Here is a 17,932-nt window from a genome sequence, read left to right as displayed (position 1 = left end):
CTGCTTTGCACAGTTAAGGGGAACCCATACCAGCGCTCGGGAGCGAGGAGGAGGACGTTCCTGGGGAGGCGTGCTAGAACTTGGCCTTTCCCCACGTGCTGAGCGCAGCACATCTCTGCGAGCAGGACCACGCACCTGCGGCCCGGTTGCTGTGTTGCGCTCCAATCCAGGGCAGCGTGCTTGGGGTCCCACGTTTGGAGACATTAGTGAATCGGGTGTCCACTCTCATGGGGAATGTACTGTTTGGCATTTGGAGAAAGAAGAGGGGAACTGTGTGCTGGGCATGGTTGGATAGCCTTGATTTTTCTCCGACCCTCTCCTCCCTTTTTTTCCTTTTTCCTTTTACTCATCGGAAGTGGCCTGCGCTGCGGGGCAGAGTTCAAGCAGCAGCAGTTGGAGACACCCAAGAGGTTGGGGTCCAAAGAGTTCCATCAACAGGGTGGGGGAGGGGCAGGGCGCCCAATCTCCTTCTGAGTCCTTGGAGAGTTCCTTGTGTCCCGGACTGTTCCGAAGCACATGGCCACACTTGGAACTGGGCTGTGAGGTCGTAGTAAAAGCCAATCAACTGAACGCGATGAGCAATGTAAGATAAAAATGAACCCAAAGAGAGGAACAATTTCCTCCCTCCCTCCCTCCCTCCCTCCCTCCCTCCCTCCCTCCCTCCCTCCCTCCCTCCCTCCCTCCCTCCCTCCCTTTTTCCCTCCCTTCCTTCCTTCCTCTTTCATTCCAAGTTGCTTCAGTAAAAAGGATGGGAAGCTGTTTAAGTGACATAGTACATATGTGTTCCAACACGAAAATTAGATCAAAACAAAATACAATGTTAATAGGTAAAACCAAATGACAATAATTTAAACATGATCTCATCTGTAAACTAATCAATAAACAAAAACCGTTCAATGTGCAAGTGCAAAAGTGAGCTCCTCAGCAGTGCCAGCCGTGCCTTGGATAGGGTCGGTGTTTTTGTTTTCTCCTCCACCACGACCCAGAAATTCTCTTTAGCCCCGGTGAAGACAAACCCAGCTACTTCAAAATCAAATCAGAAAAACAAAAACAAAAACAGGAAAAAAAGAAGAAGAAGAAGAAAAAGAAATGCAAAACTTTAGGAATTTGAGTAACTTGGGTTCCCACCTGCTCTTTTAATTTTTCTGCTCCCAGAAGACCGGCCGCATCGATGTTGGCACCATGTGGGGAACACAGAGAGGTGCCCCTTGGTTAAGCATCCCCTCCCCCCCCTCACACCTGCGGCAAAGGGCCAGAGAGGGAGAATGTATGATGCCTATGTTCTACCAGTCTCCAAAATGAACTTCTTCCTGGCTTGTCCCTTGTGAGTCCCTCTGCCTGAAGCAAATTGGGCACTTTTTTTTTTTTTTTTTAATAGGCTAGGGCTTACCAAAAGTCCATCAGGCCCAAGGAATCCTTTTCAGATCTGAACATAGCAGTCTCACCCTTTCTGGAGGCCCACCTGCTCCAGCTTTTTCACCACCTCCTCCTTGTTCTAGGGAGTCTAAGTCCCTATAGCCTTGAGGTTCAGTGCGGCCTGTGACTCCAGGGTACCAACCCAGCCCTGGCAGATCTCTGCCGAAGAAGAGACCACAGGATTTATTTCCCAATTAACAACACTCGGGAGGGGGGGGGCACTGCAATGGAAAGGGTTGTTTCTCAAACACTTCCTGCTCAGGATCGCCTCTCCTTCCCCAGTAAGATAAAAAAAAAAAAAAAAGGAGTATATTTCAATATTTGACGTGTAGGACCTCCTAGAACCTCCCTTCCTGTCTGCCCCTCAGCCACTGGTGGGGAGAGAAAGACTCAAAACAGGGCATCCTCCTTCTTATTCCCAGCCTTTACTAAACAATCTCTGGGAAATTTAGGGGGAAGAAAACCACCCTGAAGCACGGGGTGATAATCAATGAGGTAACCCGATGGAGAGCAAGTAGCAGTCTGGGATGGCCAAACCTCGGCCTTGGGCGCCGGAAAGGGTCCCCCCACCCCCGCCCCGCAGAGCAGCTGCCACCCGGGGACTCTGAGAAGGGCTGAGCAAGGTGGTGTTGGGGTCCCCCGCTCCAAGCTATTACATCTCTCCCCTCCTTTTTTGTGCTTGAGTTATACTTTTTATGGGCGGAGCGATTTTTAAAAAATAAATTTGAATATATATGTGTGCTCGCGTGTGTAAAATAACCTCTTGCTCGATGTTCTTTTTCTTATAAAAACACATATTTCTTTCCCAACCTATTGAAAATTGGAAAATTATAGCGACTGCATGGAGAACGGAAGGTGGACTGAGGAAAGTGGGTTTCACTGCTTATTTTATCCTGTGTGTCTTTTTCCACCTGAAAGATGGCCAAAATCTGAGGGAAACTGGATTGTCTTTGCTGATCCCTGGGTGCGGTTGAGGGAAGGCTTGGGAACCAAACGGCGATGGCTCAGATTCCAGCTCTGAAACTCTTTTGGAAGAACATCGAGTGCGTCACACAGATTTTGGGAATGTGAGCTTAAAACAAAACAGAATCCCTCCCCCCACCCCCGCCCACCAAATCCGCGGGAACCGTCCCAGAAATGTTCTGCGAACGTATTGCCCTGGGATGGGCCCCGCCATGCACACAGACATTCCGACTTTGTCCTGTTCCAGTTTCCTTCTTTGATTGCCAACCCATCCCTGGAATGGCTGGGGCGGGAAAACCTTGGGTGTGGGGCTCCCCAGCGAGGAAGCCCCGCCCCAGGTGGGTGGGGACCTTCTGCAACGGACCCTGGCTTCTGAGCGAGCTTCTGAGCGAATGGGGTTTCTGAGCTCTAGGTGACCCGGCGCTCGGGTTCAGAGAGGTGGGCCATCAAAGGCCAGGTGACACCACCTCCCAACTGTGCAGACAAGGGGATTTCCTGCTTCAGCTCATCCCTCTGCTGCTGGTGGAGGTCACTGCTTTAAATGTGATTTCTTCTCAGCCTACCTGAAACGCATTTAGTATTTTTTAAATTTTATTTTAAAAGAATCCCCAAACTATAGCTAAGACAATTTGCCTGCTCATAAATTTCTGCCCGAGGGAAGAAGAAGAAGAAGAAGAAGAAGAAGAAGAAGAAGAAGAAGAGGAAGAGGAAGAGGAAGAGGAAGAGGAAGAGGAAGAGGAAGAGGAAGAGGAAGAGGAAGAGGAAGAAGAAGAAGAAGAAGAAGAAGAAACAATCTTATTTTCTTGACTGAATTTTTGTTTATTGATTTACAAAAATATATTTACAAAGCATATTCAGAGGTATTCACTCATGAGTTAAGTAATACAGTTTCCATTACTTTAATAGCTTTCAAGCACTTAGAATTGAGCTCAGGGTTTTATTTGTCTTCTAAGTCACACAACAATCACGAAAGACAATCCCAATCCCTGTCACGCAAGTCCTCAGGTTGCACAGGCTTGGATGTTGCAGTGGTCAGCCTTGAACTCTCCCTCCTCCTCTTTCCCTGTCCTAGTGCATGCCTCCCGTGGTTCCTACTTTCCTTTCAATTTAAAAACCCAGGCCCAGAGACAAAGTGTCACACGGGGACAGAGCTAGTATTTCACCTCCAAGAAGAAGCTCTTTCAGATGAAGTCACATCCCTGTGATGCCCCATGGTTCTTAGTTGTTCACTAAAAGAGGGAGATGTGGTTAAGAAACTGGACCAGAAACCATGAGTATCTAAGATGGAGCTCAAGACCAGCATAGAAGGCTTGAAACAGATTTGTATTTGGACCTCATTCAAACGTCTTGACAGGAGCCAAATGAATTCCTTGTGTTATTACTTCTAGCCACGCCTGTCTCATTTTTTATTCATACCTGTATACCTTTGCAGGAAGTCCAAACAATATTTTGGCAAGCTTCTTGGCCATTTATTTTGAAATATGAGGTTCGGAGCTGTGGAAGACAGTATGAATGATAAAAAGAGGGAAATTAAAATTAAAGATCCTGCAGGGTTTTTTTTTTTTTCCTCTCTCAAAATCCTTGGCAATAGACCAATTATGCCAATTCACAAAGAAAAAAAAAATTAGAAAGTTGGGTGCATACCTGTAATCCTAGCATCCAGAAGGCTGAGGAAGAGGATTGCCATGCATTTGAGTCCAGTTTGGGCAAAATATGTAGATTTAGGCCAGCCTGGACTAAAAATGAGATTCTTTCAAGAGAAAGAAAGACAGAAAAAAAGGAAGAAAGGAAGAAAAAAGAGGAAGAGGAGAAGGACGGAATGAGGAAGAGAAGGAAAAGAATAGTTTAATGAGATTTCATTTTTTAAAAAATTAAGTTAATTTGGTAGGTTTTGATTTGGAAAATCTTTGTATGTAAGACAAAAGAGGGAACATTAAATAGAAAATGATTCACCCTCCAGTTATACATCATGGCATGTGGTAATAAAGTAAAATTTTAAATTTTAAATAAATGTGTCAAAATATGCAAAGAATTCATCTGGAAGATTATGTACTTATTTGAATAAAGTCATTTCCAACAATATATTTGGATTCCTTATTTTCCATAGCTTTCTTCTTTCTCTTTTCTATCTTTCATGCTTCTTTTGTCCCTCCTCCTCCTTTTGTTTTATTTTTTTTCTCTTCCTCCCATCCATTTTGTCCTTGGAATCTATTTCTGAGACACATGAGAAAATGAGAAAATGAACCTCATTTGTCTATTTATTTTCTCCCAAATGGTATTTTTCAAAAAAAATTAGAGATTTTTAATTGGGGACAATATGGCAACCTGAATAGCACGCCCCCTGACAGTGGCAGACATTCAGAACAATGTGTGCCTCCCCAGGGAGGACCCTCCCTGACACCCCTCAAAAGATGCTGGCTTGCAGGCACACTGGACTGACTCATAGGCTATCATCAAGTTCAAGCATATGACACCATAGTATTAAAACTCAACTTCTTAAATATACCAATATGATGCGTTTAGCACTTCAATCACTTCTAAAGTGAAGGAAAGAAGTGTGGCACTTCAAACAGTAGTGAGACACAATTACTGTGCACACACAAAGAAAATGTAATTTTCCTCAGAGGAAAAAAATGTGCATTTGTTTTACTTTCTGAGACTTGTTCTGTAGCAAGTGAATATTTATATTTCCACGCAAAGAGATACTAGAACCACTATGTGAGGTCAGAGTATTAAGCTTGAAATAGCTTCATCTCCATGCCCTGATCCTTTCTCCTTCATCAATAAATGTAGTTCTTTCATGTAGTCTTTTTGTTAAATATTTATTTATTTTCATTGATTTGAGATAGAGGCAGATTGTGTGTGTGTGTGAGAGAGAGAGAGAGAAGGGTGGGGAGGGAGGGAGAGAATGGCTGTGCTAGCCACTGCAAAGGAACTCCGGAGACATGTGCCACCTTGTGCATTTGGCTTATACAGGTCCTGGGGAATAGAACCTGGATCTATTGGATTTGCAGGTAAGCACTTTAACTGCTAAGCCATCTCTCCAGCACCCTCATCTAATCTTTTATTGTATTTATGTACCTGTGCATGTATGTATGTATGTATGTATGTATGTATGTATGGTGTGCATATGTGTTTGTATATGTGTGGCTGCATATTGTGGGTGCAGGTATGCATGGTGTGGAGGCCAAAGGACACCTGCAGATGTCATCATCAGATTCTATCCACCTATTTTGGAGATAAGAACCTCTCACTGGCATGAAGCTCATCAGTTAGACTACACTGGCTCTCTGGCTTCAGGTGTTTATGTCAGTCCTGGGCATTGAGCTCAGGTCCTCATGCTTATAAGCCAAACACTTTACTAATTGTGCTCCCTCGTCCCATCTGCCTATGTGAAGCCTTTTAGAGATCTGCTCTTTGCTCTTTAAGAGTGTTGATTACATTACTTGACAAAAAACCCAATCCTTATAAATGCATTAATGGTTATACATGTGTTAATGCCCAAACCTTAAGTCACAGTTCCTTCATGCTTATAAGCTCAGATCTAAATTCTATATTTAATTATTCTTGGTTTTCATTGGTTTATTTTTGGCATGTGTGTATATGTATGTGTGAATATGTATGTGTGATATGTGTGTGTGTATTTGTTTGTGCCCGTGTGTGTGAGTACAGGCTTGCATGTACCATGGTGTGCACACGGAGGTCAGAGGACAACGTTGGCTGTCGGTCCTTCCACTTCGTTTGAGGCAGGATCTTTGTTCTCGCCGGTCACTGCTGGTTCAAGAACTTCCAGGAAATTGTCCTCTCCCTGCCTCCCTTCTCAGGACTGCTGAGACTAGAGCATCGGGGATCTGAATTCAACTCTTCAAGCTTGAATCTAGGTCTTTTTTTTTCTTTTTTCTCTTTGGTTTTTCAAGGAAGGGTTTTGCTCTGGCCCAGGCTAACCTAGAATTAACTATGCAGGCTCAGGGTGGCCTTCAACTCATGGTGATCCTCCTACCTCTGCCTCGCAAAGGCCGGGTTTAGTGCTTTTTCCATTGAATCATCTCTTTAGCGCCCAGTTGCGAATTCTACTGAGCATATTTGGAGAGAATATTCTTGTTTTTGTTGTACAACTTTAGGTCATGTCTGTGTATCCATGACACACAGACTCATTCTTTGAATGTTGGAGTGTCTTGAATGCTTAAAACCTCATCCATGCAAACCTAGAGAAAGCCCACTGGAGAAACACCTCAAGTATAGCATCCTTGGAATATATATATATATATATATAAAATAAAACAGCAAAGATAGATTTAGAATTTAAACAGTTTGGAACACCAGCATTTAATTCCTTGGTATTAATTGTAATTAAAAATTAATTGTTCAATAATAATTTTAAAGTATTATTTATTGATTTGACAGAGAGTTAGTGGAGGTCACTCTAGACCCTCTTGCCCCTGAAAGCAAACTGCAGGTATGTGTACCACTTTGTGCATCTGGCCTTATGTGGGTACTGGGAAATTAAACCAGGCCACCAGGCTTTGAAAGCAAGCGCCTTTAACCACCGAGCCATATCTCCAGCTGCTCAATAATAACTTTTATTCAACTTGTATTAGAAAGATTGCTGTGCTCCTGTGTTAGAATCACATTTAAGTGCCTTCTGTCTCCAGAACACTTGCCTCAGATCTTGTAAAACAGTTGTTTCCTATGTTTAGAATACCTTTGCCAGAAGTAAGTGTGACGACATTGTCACTGCTGGCTGGCCATGAGAAGCACTTCCAGCTTCAGCTGACGCAGTAACCTACAGTCCCAGCAGGCATTCCCTGTCTCATTCATACTTCCAAAATACAAACTGTAACATTTAAAAAAATATTTTAAAGTAAGTAAATATAATAATTTTAAAACAGAGACTATAACAATCTGAACTGCTTTTACTTCTACTTTCACTAGAATAATACTAAAATGTCCAGAACTTTGCTTCTTTTACCAGATAGTAAATGTGGAATAGAAAAGTACATTTATCTGGAATGTAGATAATCATGAATGTCTTCAACCCTGATCATTTGTCATTCTTCACTATCATGTACACACACACACACACACACACACACACACACACACACAAAACACTTTTTCCAATAACTCAATAGATTTCTTAGCCTGAAACTAAAAAGTAGACAGGATGGGTTCAGAAATTAGTAAAGAGAAGTGGTTATATAGGAATAGTAGTTGCATCATACATCATCTAAAGTTAATTTCCTACATGAGAGATATCATGTTATACATAAATTCTATAAAGTATTATATGTATATGTATATATATGTCAAATATATATACATCTCAGTCATTGAATACTTACATTCACCCCTTCAGCAAATATTTGCTAAACGAGTGTGTGTAGTAGATGCTCCATGTGCTAAGACAATTGACCGCTCCTTCTTTCACAGTGGGAGCGATACTAAGCTATTCATCCTCTCTTTGGGCGGAACCGCAGTCTGGAGACATTAGCTGTGCTGAGGCACATTTAGTGCTTTCTCCTCTCCCCATGCTTTCCTGCCTTTCCTTATGCTTCTCTGTATTGGGCTTCCATGGACTTTTCAACTACCTGTATGTGATGGATTGGGGTATGGCTCTGTGGTAGAACACACATTCAGTGTCTACAATGCTCTGGGTCTATTCATCAATAATTGATATTTATCATATATCATATTAAATATCCTAAAAGGCAAACGGTTTACTTTTGTCTCCTTTACTTTTTATAAAATTAGCAAATTTAGCTAAGGTGTAATTCGCAAAATTAGCAAAGGGAAGGTACCCTGTAGAATTGTTGAACATGGAGGAGATCGAATTGTTTTGAATTCAATCTACATGAAATTACATTGTTTAGATATTGCTTAACTTACTTGTTCACAAGCCTTGTGAATATTAACACAGAACAACCACAGAGATTTTCTGAGTGATCTAATTAGTAAGGCTCCAGTGGACAAAAATTTAGGAGTAAAAGTTTCTTCGGCGCATTTAGCTTTTGAGAGGGGATGCTTTCCATGCTGACTTTTGCTTTCTGGTTTGTTCCTCACTCCCCACCCCCTTGCCCTCATCTTTTCTCCTTCCTTTTACTTCTTCATTCTTCCTTTTCTATTCACTCTTGACAATCAGGAAGACTTTGTGAAATGCAAGGAGGAAAAAGAGAAAGAGGAAGGTTTCTAGTCTTAGCAGACAAGACCCAGGCAGCCAAGTGGGGTTGAAGAAATTGCTTGTAAGGGACAGGTCTGTCTGGAGGTTTATTTTCTCGGTGCTGACCTCACCCTTTAGTCTGACTAGAAAACAGTGACAACAGGGTTGCCCCTGAGCTCAGGCATTTGAATTATTCATTACTCAGAACTAAATTATCATTCAGAGGCAGGTGACACACATGTTTTCTTGAACAATTATTATCACTAATCATTTTCTACAGTAATTTGTATGCTCTCATTATTAGCCCTTGATTCCTATGTAAATCCTTTTCATAAAACTGCCACAAGATGAAAGTTTTTTTTTTTTTAAATTCAATCTACTTACCTCTTGATATATTTCTTGGCATTTTTGCGTTCCTCATCTGGCACTTGGTGGTTGGGTTTTTAGATGAGACTGACTGTTGACATGCCCATACAAAACACTCCTTCACTGAGCATATTGAATTTGTAGGGGAGGCCACCTTATACCTTCTGCCATATTGTATCCTCATTTTATTTATTTTTTGCATCAGTTGTCCAAACATTGACTCACACATTCCCCACTTTGATTTTCTTTCTGCACCCTGTTGGATGCTTGATCTACTTACACTAGTAGTCCAGGCCCTTCTCACAGAGAATGAAGCTCACAGAGGCTTCTTGAGCAGTTGCCTTCACTAAGTACATTAGCATGTGAGTTTTCTCTTCAAGTCCTGTAGAGCACCTTGGATGTTTTCCTGCTAATATTCTATTATAATTATAAGGCTTCAGGTCTTAGCTAGTTTAACAATACAATTAATCTCTGTAGTATTTATTTTTCATTCTGAAAGTCAATTTTTTAAATGAACTTTACCAAGAGGTCCTGAGTTAGCTAGGTTATAGGAGCATGTGTGTAAAGTAGATGCAGAGTCTGATTGGAGATATGTTTGTAATTCTACTGGCATAAAGTAAACTCTACCCTGAGATAATGTAAGATTTAAACTTACCCCATTTAGGATGAAAGTTGGGCACTCTAAACGGTCAGTACATTAGCTCTCAGCACTTACCGGGGGATGTTGGTAGATTTGAATTGTCTCATTCTACTTCTGGTTCTCTGCTTTGTTAACTCTGACTTTGTGGCCACTTATTTAACCCCTGCATCTCAATTCTCCCTTACGTACAAAATAGGTTTAATGATTGTTACTATCTTACAAGGCTGTTGTGAAGATCTGGTGAGTTAATACATGGAAAACTCTGGATGGCATCTAGTGAATACCTGATGTCAGCAGTTATAATGATGTTGGCATACACTTGTTTCTTAGGGTACTACTGGAGGGTAGCATCTTGGTGAAGTGACATTGGGTAAGAATGTCTTGAAGTGGGCTGGAGAGATGGCTTAGGGGTTAACGTGCTTGGCTACAAAGCCAAAGGACCCAGGTTCAATTCCCCAGTAATCACATAAAGCCAGATGCACAGGTGGCTTATGCATCTAGAGTTTTTTGCAGTGGCTAGAGACCCTGGTGTACCCATTTTCTCTCTCTCTCATACTGTCTCTCAAATAAATAAGTAAATATCTAAAATAAATGAAAATAAAAGAATGTCTTGAAGCCTAGTATTTCCTATGCAGAGTAGGGCATGGTAAGATTCTCCACAATTTTGAGTGACCCCAGCCTCTTGACATATTTGCTGCCAAAGGGCATAGGTTGTTTGTGCCCTTTATAAGCACTCAGGGCAAGAATTGCTGACTGAACCCTGACTGAAAATTTTTACTCATTCATTCATTCATTTTTTTAAATGAAAGAAGTTCCTAGAAGATACAGGTTGATGACAAAGGTCAGGTATCTTTGATCTAAAGCACTAACAAAGCTATGGTTCATTAGCTTTATCTGGAATCAATTCTATGGTTAGAAATCATACACAGGCATCTCCAGTTGTTCTCATACTGGCAAATAAATAAATTAGTATCTCTGGTTATATAAAGTTTCAGCCTGCCACATTTTTTCACTTTTTTGTTATCTATCTATCTCCTATCTATCTATCTATCTATCTATCTATCTATCTATCTATCTATCTATCTATCTATCTACCTATCTATCTATCTATCCATCCATCCATCCACCCATCTATCTGACAGGTTACACACTTTGTATCCCCTTGCCCCTGCTCCTGTCACCCTGGGGGCCCTCCTCAGTGGCACTGTGGCATTCACTGTGGGGTCTTGAACGCCTCCGCCACGCCCTGTGGTGTAGCAGGGAGGGGAGAAGGTGCCATGTCTCAGGATATTTCTACCCACTCTGGGGCTCTTGTAATCTTTCTGCCCGCCTCTTCGGCAGTGCTTCCTGAGCCATGGCAGGTCTGCTGGCAGTCTTGTTTAGTGAGTTTTCTGTAGCCTCTGGATTTCTGCTTTGATAGGTTTTGATTGATCATTGTGTCTTTCAACTGTCACCTGGGGCTGGTTGTCAGGCCAGCAGTAAAAGCAGTGTTCATGTCTCCACTTCCTCTGCCATTTCTCCTGGGGCCTGGCCCATGTGGCAGAGGGCACATCTCCTGGGAGCTTTGCCTTGTTGATGGATCTTGGTTCTCCTTTATTTCCTCTGCTATTTATAAAATCAAGCAGAGTATCCGGACAAGAGTGAGAGGAGTTTGTTAAGTGAGGTCCTGACAGACACTAGGTAAGTTTTCTCTGAGGCCATCTCTTTCCTGGAAAAGACTACACATTTAATTGGAGTAAATAGTCTATGCCCACACCACCCTGGACGCGCCCCATCTTGCCTTAATTAGACTAAATAATATAATCGGTAGTCATTTACATGACGTACAAGCCTCCATTTGCATAAGCTTGATCTTTTCTTCTCACTTAAGCGTGTAGTGTGTATTTTATCTTTCCTTAGTGGTTCCCTTTATATTATGCTGACCCATGCGCTGCTAACACCACCACCGTACACATAGCCTGGTTCAGACAGCAGAAAGTAGGCGTGAGCCAGCCACAGGGCTTGGTAGGACCTATCCAGGTGGGACTGGCTATCTTGGCTGGTTGCCACAGCAACAGATGGAATTTGTAACTCTTCATGATGTTATAGTTTCAAAATGCCTTGACAACAGTGGCTATATTTGGGGAAAAAAATATTTTCCAAGGTGCATAAAATACTGCTGTTCTGCTTCTAGGATATAAAAATCATCATCATCATCATTATTATTTTGCATGCAGAATAAACCAAGACAACACTGCTGTGCTTCAGTCATACCACGTGGGCACAAGTGACTGAACCGACCATGTTCTAATGTTCAGCCATTTTCTGTTACAGAAAGTAAAAATACAAGGTCAACATCTCAAGAAATTTACATACCCAGTTATGTGTTGATTTAATGAAAGTTATATTCAAGCCTTCCCATTAGTTTGGCCACCACTCCTGGACATGCATTTTGTAATGGTGAAATAAGGAATTTATTGAAAAAGTTAAAAATCGATTTAAATTTATTTAAAAAATCCTCAGAATTCTCCACTAGAGGATACTTATCTGCAGGAAAAAGCACAAATGATTGTGAGGACATGAACTTGCCTTTTCATATTCTTTGTGTGAATGTGTGTGTATTCGTAGTGCACGTAGTGTGATAGGCGTGTGTAAATGTGTGCAAGCGTGTGTGTGGTGTATGTAGTATATATGTGTGCATGCTGATATAATGCTTGCGGGTTTGCTCCTGCAGGGGCGGCTGGGAGAGAACCTCAGGTGTCCCTCACCCTCACTCACAGCCTATTTTGTCCTTGTGTTAATGTCACTTAATGATTCTGGATCTTGGTGTCACTTAATGATTCTGGATCTTGGTGTCACTTAATGATTCTGGATCTTGGTGTCACTTAATGATTCTGGATCTTGGTGTCACTTAATGATTCTGGATCTTGCTGTGGGTGAGCCTCAGTGATTCTTTGTTCTCTCTACACAGGACTAAGGGTTACACATGTGCAGGGTGATGCCCACCTGTTTATATGGGTTCTGGAGATTCAAACTCTGGTGGTCTTAGGCTCCCTGAGACCCTCATGTTTGTACAGGAAATTCATGTAACCACTGAGCTATCTCTACAGCTCTGCTTCTTCCTATTTTCATCCCATTGTGTTTGTGTAGTAATCACATGCAGAAGTACAAGTTGTAGAGCTAGTGTCCTGTCCTTTGATTTAAGATTTTCAACATTAAAAAAATTTTTTTTTTCACCTCAATGTTTTTTAAAGTCAAATTAAAGAACTCTAGTTAGCCAGGCATGGTGGCGCACACCTTTAATCCCAGCACTCAGGAGGCAGAGGTAGGAGGATTACCATGAGTTCAAGGCCACCCTGAGACTCCATAGTGAATTCCAGGAGAGCCTGAGCTAGAGCAAGACCCTACCTCAAAAAAAAAAAAAAAAAAAAAAAAAAAAAAAAGAACTCTAGTTGCATTCTCCTTATACATTTGAGTTCTTGAAGCTAACAAATGCTGCCATTACTAAATCAGCTGGCATCCTCTTAAAGAAGTCCCAACGAAGACTAGATCCAACACATAGGGAATTTCATTTGTAAATAGAGTACAACACTTAATATATAAATAATTTAAGGTATGTGTAAATTTAAGGTATGAGGGAACTTTTTTTTTTGGATCTCTTTTAAAAAAACTATTTATTTATATATTTTTTTGTATTTTCCTGGTCGCTGGTTCCAGTTTCCTTGTGGGCTCTACTCAGTGAAGTTGGTGGTATTCACTGTTGGCTAAATAAGTTCTCAGTCAGTGTCTGTGGGAGGTGGGAGCTATTCCTCAGGATATGTCTACCTACCCCGTGGCTTGTACAATCTTTCCACCCACACTTCTGGTCTCTGAGTCTTGGCAGGTCTGTTAGCAGTACGGTTTGGTGTTGACTTCTCTGAAGCCTCTGGGTCTGTGATTTGATGTGTTTTTATTTCCCACAGTATCTGTCTCTCTTCCTCTGAAACTAGTTGCGAGGCTCGTAGTGAGAGCAATACATGGGTCTGTCCTGCTTCCACTGCAGTTTCTAGTGGGCCCTGTAGGTGTGGTAGAAGTGGTATATCTCTTGTACACAGTCAAGCTCTTTTTTCTTCTTGTATTGATGGATTGTGGGTCTCCCGAGTTTTCTCTGTTATCTGTAAGATAAAGCAGATTGTCCATTGCAGAGTGAGAACAGCTTGGATTGAAGGGGATTTGCATAGTTATTTGCAAGAGTTTTGTTGTGTAAGTCCACTCTTTGGGAGAGCAGTGGGACTTCTCTCTAGAGCTTGTGAGTTTCTTGGCCATGGGGTTCTGGCTAATTTGGTGTCCAGTACCAGATATGAGTTTTCTCCCACTCAGAGGGCCTCATGCCCAACCAGAGAACAGTTTTTTACCTGAAGAGGCTGTTTGCCACTTTTGCACATGTATGTACTTCTTACCCTGCTCTTGATTTCATAGCTTTCATGATCCCCTGCTTATTCACACTGTTGGTAACCATTGTTCCCCAGCAATTTGCTGGGGTTTTCAAACACTATGAGGGCTATCTGGGAGGGAACTGTTTCCTTCTCAATTCCAACATGGTATTTAATTAATTAAGTAATTAATTTATGAGACAGAAAGAAGGAGGGAGGGAGAGAGAGAGAGAGAGAGAGAGGGAGAGAGAGAGAGAGAGAGAGAGAGAGAGAGAGAGAGAGAGAGAGAGAGAGAGAGGATGGGCATACCAGGGTCTCCAGCCACTACTAACGAACTACAGACACATGTACCACCTTGTGCACCTGGCTTATGTGGGTCCTAGGGAACCGAACCTGTGTCCTTTGACTTTGCAGGAAAGCATTTTAACCACTAAGCCCTCCCTTCAGCCCCAGGTGGTATTTTAATGTCCTGTGACCACAGCTGGTGGTGTCTTATCGTTTAGCTCTGGCAGGTAATCAAGGGTAATGGCAAAGGCCTGTACTATATTGTGGATCTTATGGGTCTCCCTGGCCAACTTCTCACAGTGGGGCTAACTCAATTTTGGCCGTGGGATTAATCAGCCAGAGCCCATAGTTTTAGGGTTAAGCTTTTTCTTCCTTGTACAAGATGCTTCTATCCAGACCAAACTGCCTCCCTGTTTATTGGTGGTAGAATGGTATCCAGAAGGAGGGTTTCTATTGGAACTGGTTCAAGCAGTCTTCAGTTATGTGGAATATGTGGAATTTCCCTCCCAGCCTCTCTGCCTCCTGCCCCTCAAATACTCTCCCACCGCTTTATCCTGCCCCTCGCCTGGCCTGTAAGTATTTCATCTTTTCCTCCCTCGCTGTGTCTTCTCTTTCCTGGCCTCACTCTGGTTTTCTCTCCACATTACTAACGCATCCTGCATTTACACTCATCTCCACTTGATCCCATTTAGGACCCACGTATGAGAAAGAACATGCAGCATTTGTCTTTCTGTGCCTGGGAGACCTCGCTTAGAATGATTCACCCCCCCCCCACCCCAACTCCATCCATTTGTCTGTAAATTTTCTTATTTTATTTTGTCTTACCACTATGTAGAATTCTATTGTGTGCATGTATCATATTTTCATTGTCATTCATCAGCTGATGGACATCTGGGCTGGAGAAACTTTTTTTTTCTTTTTATGCAGAAGTACTCACTTATTGGTGGAGGATTCAAATGTCTCCCATACAACAGAGACATGAATAATCCTCATGTAGATTTCCTTTCAGTATCTTTACTCATATGAGTTTACTTCAAAATACTATTTAAATTAACCAGAAATAGGGTATTATCTTCTCAAAGAATGGATATAAGAAATTCTAGCCAGGCGTGGTGGTATACTTTAATCCCAGCACTTGGGAGGCAGAGGTTGGAGGATTGCCATGAGTTCAAGGCCACCCTGATACTACATACTGAATTCCAGGTCAGCCTGAGCTAGAGTGAGACCCTACCTCAAAAAAAAAACAAAAAATTCTAACCGAATATATCCATATTCTTACAAAACTACAAATAAAATCACAAAATATGATGATCTTATATATCCTCTGAAATTCAACCTAATTTCACTGCATATAAGAATAAATACTATGATATTAGAAATTATTGAATTTAGTATAAATGAAAATATGGTAATTTATTAATATTAGGTTGCATTTAAGTTCTTGTTTCCAGTAGCAGTAGTGTTTTTCAAAGCTAGCAAATGTTATCATAGTTTAAAAATTAATTTCAATTTTCTTTCTTTTTTTTCTTAAATCTTATTGATTTGAGAGATAGAGAAAGAAAAGGAGGATATGAGCGGAGCATGGACACACCAGGACCTCCTGCTATGCAAAAGAACTCCCAGTGCACATGGCACTTTGTACATACGCCTTTATGTAGGCAGTAGGGCATTGAACCCAGACTGGCAGTCTTTGCAGGCATGTGCCTTTAAACTATGGAACCATTTTGAGTATGAAATAGTTAGTACATGTGTAATATCCAAAGAAAATAAGAGAAATATTTATAACCAGAATTTACATTTGAAAGGTCTTATTGTTTAGTACTCATTAAAAACACATTTATTTATTTGCAAGGAGAGAAAGAGAGGCAGAGAGAATGAGCACGTCAGGGTCTCCTGCCACTGCAAATGAGCTCCAGGTGCCTACACCACTTTGTGGAGGTGGCTTTATATGGGTACTGAAGAAACAAACCTGGGTTGTTAGGATTGCAGGCAAGCGCCTTAACCATCTCCCAGCACCCTGCTGCTATTTTTTTTAAATAAGTGTTAAAAATTAGCTGTTTTTTCACCTCCTAATCACTTTTATTTTCTTTCCAAAAATTACAATCCTTCCAAGTTGGCTTGCATTTCCCCTGTGTACTACAATGCTCTTTTACTACGTATTTATGTATCTGGAATTTTCTTTTTCTATGAAAATTACATTTTAAAGGTATTTCATGCTAATATGTGCAAACTAAATTTTCATCAATAGATGAAAGCTCAATTCATTCTTTTGATTAAGATTATTAGGACTTATCCAGGCATGTTGGCATATGTCTTTCATCCCAGCACTCAGAGGCAGAGGTAGTAAGGGTGCCATTAAGTTTGAGGTCATCCTGAGGCTACATAGTGAATTCCAGTTCAGCCTGGGCTGGAGCAAGACCCTACCTTAAATTGCCCCTCCCTCCTCCTGCAAATAGGAATTCATGTGAACAAAGCATATTTAAGTGCAGTAATATATTCCGATGTTTTAAAGTCAATTTTAGGAACTGAATGTTTATAATATACTTTAATTTGCTTATATCATTCAATGAATCAGTTTTTATAAACTGGTCAAAGCTGATTCTATTCCAGACACTATTCTAACACCTTAGGATCCTGGAGCAAATAAACTATTACTAGTTTGCCACCCTGGGTAGCACAGTCCAGCCTGTGGCTGCTGTAGAAGGGAGAGAAGAAATAAGTACCTTACCCAGTATGGTAAGTGTAGAACTATTTTGATCATTACCAAGAGTTAAGCAAAAGATGAGTAGGTGGCATCTGCACAGGCTTGCGTTGCTCCTTACTCTGTGCTGGTCCCTGTGGGTGGGTGTGTTGCCATGTGAGATGCTGGCGAAGTGTGGGTCACAGGATGCCCAGCTGCTTGGTTGCAGTCCGTCTTCCTAGAAAACTCATTCTTACAAAGTTACCTACCTGAGCTACCTGCCTGATCCTATCGGTGATCACAATTCTAAACGGGGCAATCTTTATTTTACCAGCCTATAGTTTTCCAAATGGACCAGATACCAATATCATTAAGTAAAGACTTAGAAGCAGTCAAAGTCCATTGTATGTGGTACTTAAAGCTATTGTCTAAGACAACAGCAATGGCTGTCAGAGCAGACCACGGCAGTAACTAAACAGTTCTACCTACAGCCTTCCAGTCTGTTATTGAGGTTAGACAACTGCAGCCTTCTAGTGTGGATTATCAGCTTTTTTTGAGGGGGGTGAGGGGCTCGAGGTAGGGTCTCACTCTAGCCCAGGCTGACCTGGAATTCACTATGGAGTCTCAGGATGGCCTCGAACTCACGGCAATCCTCTTACCTCTGCCTCCCAAGTGCTGGGATTAAAGGCATGTGCCACCATGCCTTGCAATTACCTGCTTTTTACATAGCTAACTCACCAGTGAGCTAGACCCAGACATTTAGAGAAAGCTGTGTTAAAGAGGGCCTCATTGATATATTAGTGGATAAGGGGGCATCCAAAAGAGTAGCTGCTATATTTCCCTTTTCAAAATGACGTTAAGCTGGGCTACTGCACTCCTGATAGGTCATGTCCTTTAGGCTGGCAAAGCCTTCAGGTGCCTTTCCAAGTCCTCGAGCAAGAGGTGACCTGCACCACAAAGGGAAGGCAGGTGATAGCGGCCTGTGGCTCACCAGGATCAGTTTCCACAAGAACTTAATAGCAGATTAGCAACTT

Source organism: Jaculus jaculus, chromosome 14 (genome assembly GCF_020740685.1).
Source record: "Jaculus jaculus isolate mJacJac1 chromosome 14, mJacJac1.mat.Y.cur, whole genome shotgun sequence".
NCBI lineage: Eukaryota > Metazoa > Chordata > Mammalia > Rodentia > Dipodidae > Jaculus > Jaculus jaculus.
This window is presented reverse-complemented; position numbering follows the sequence as displayed.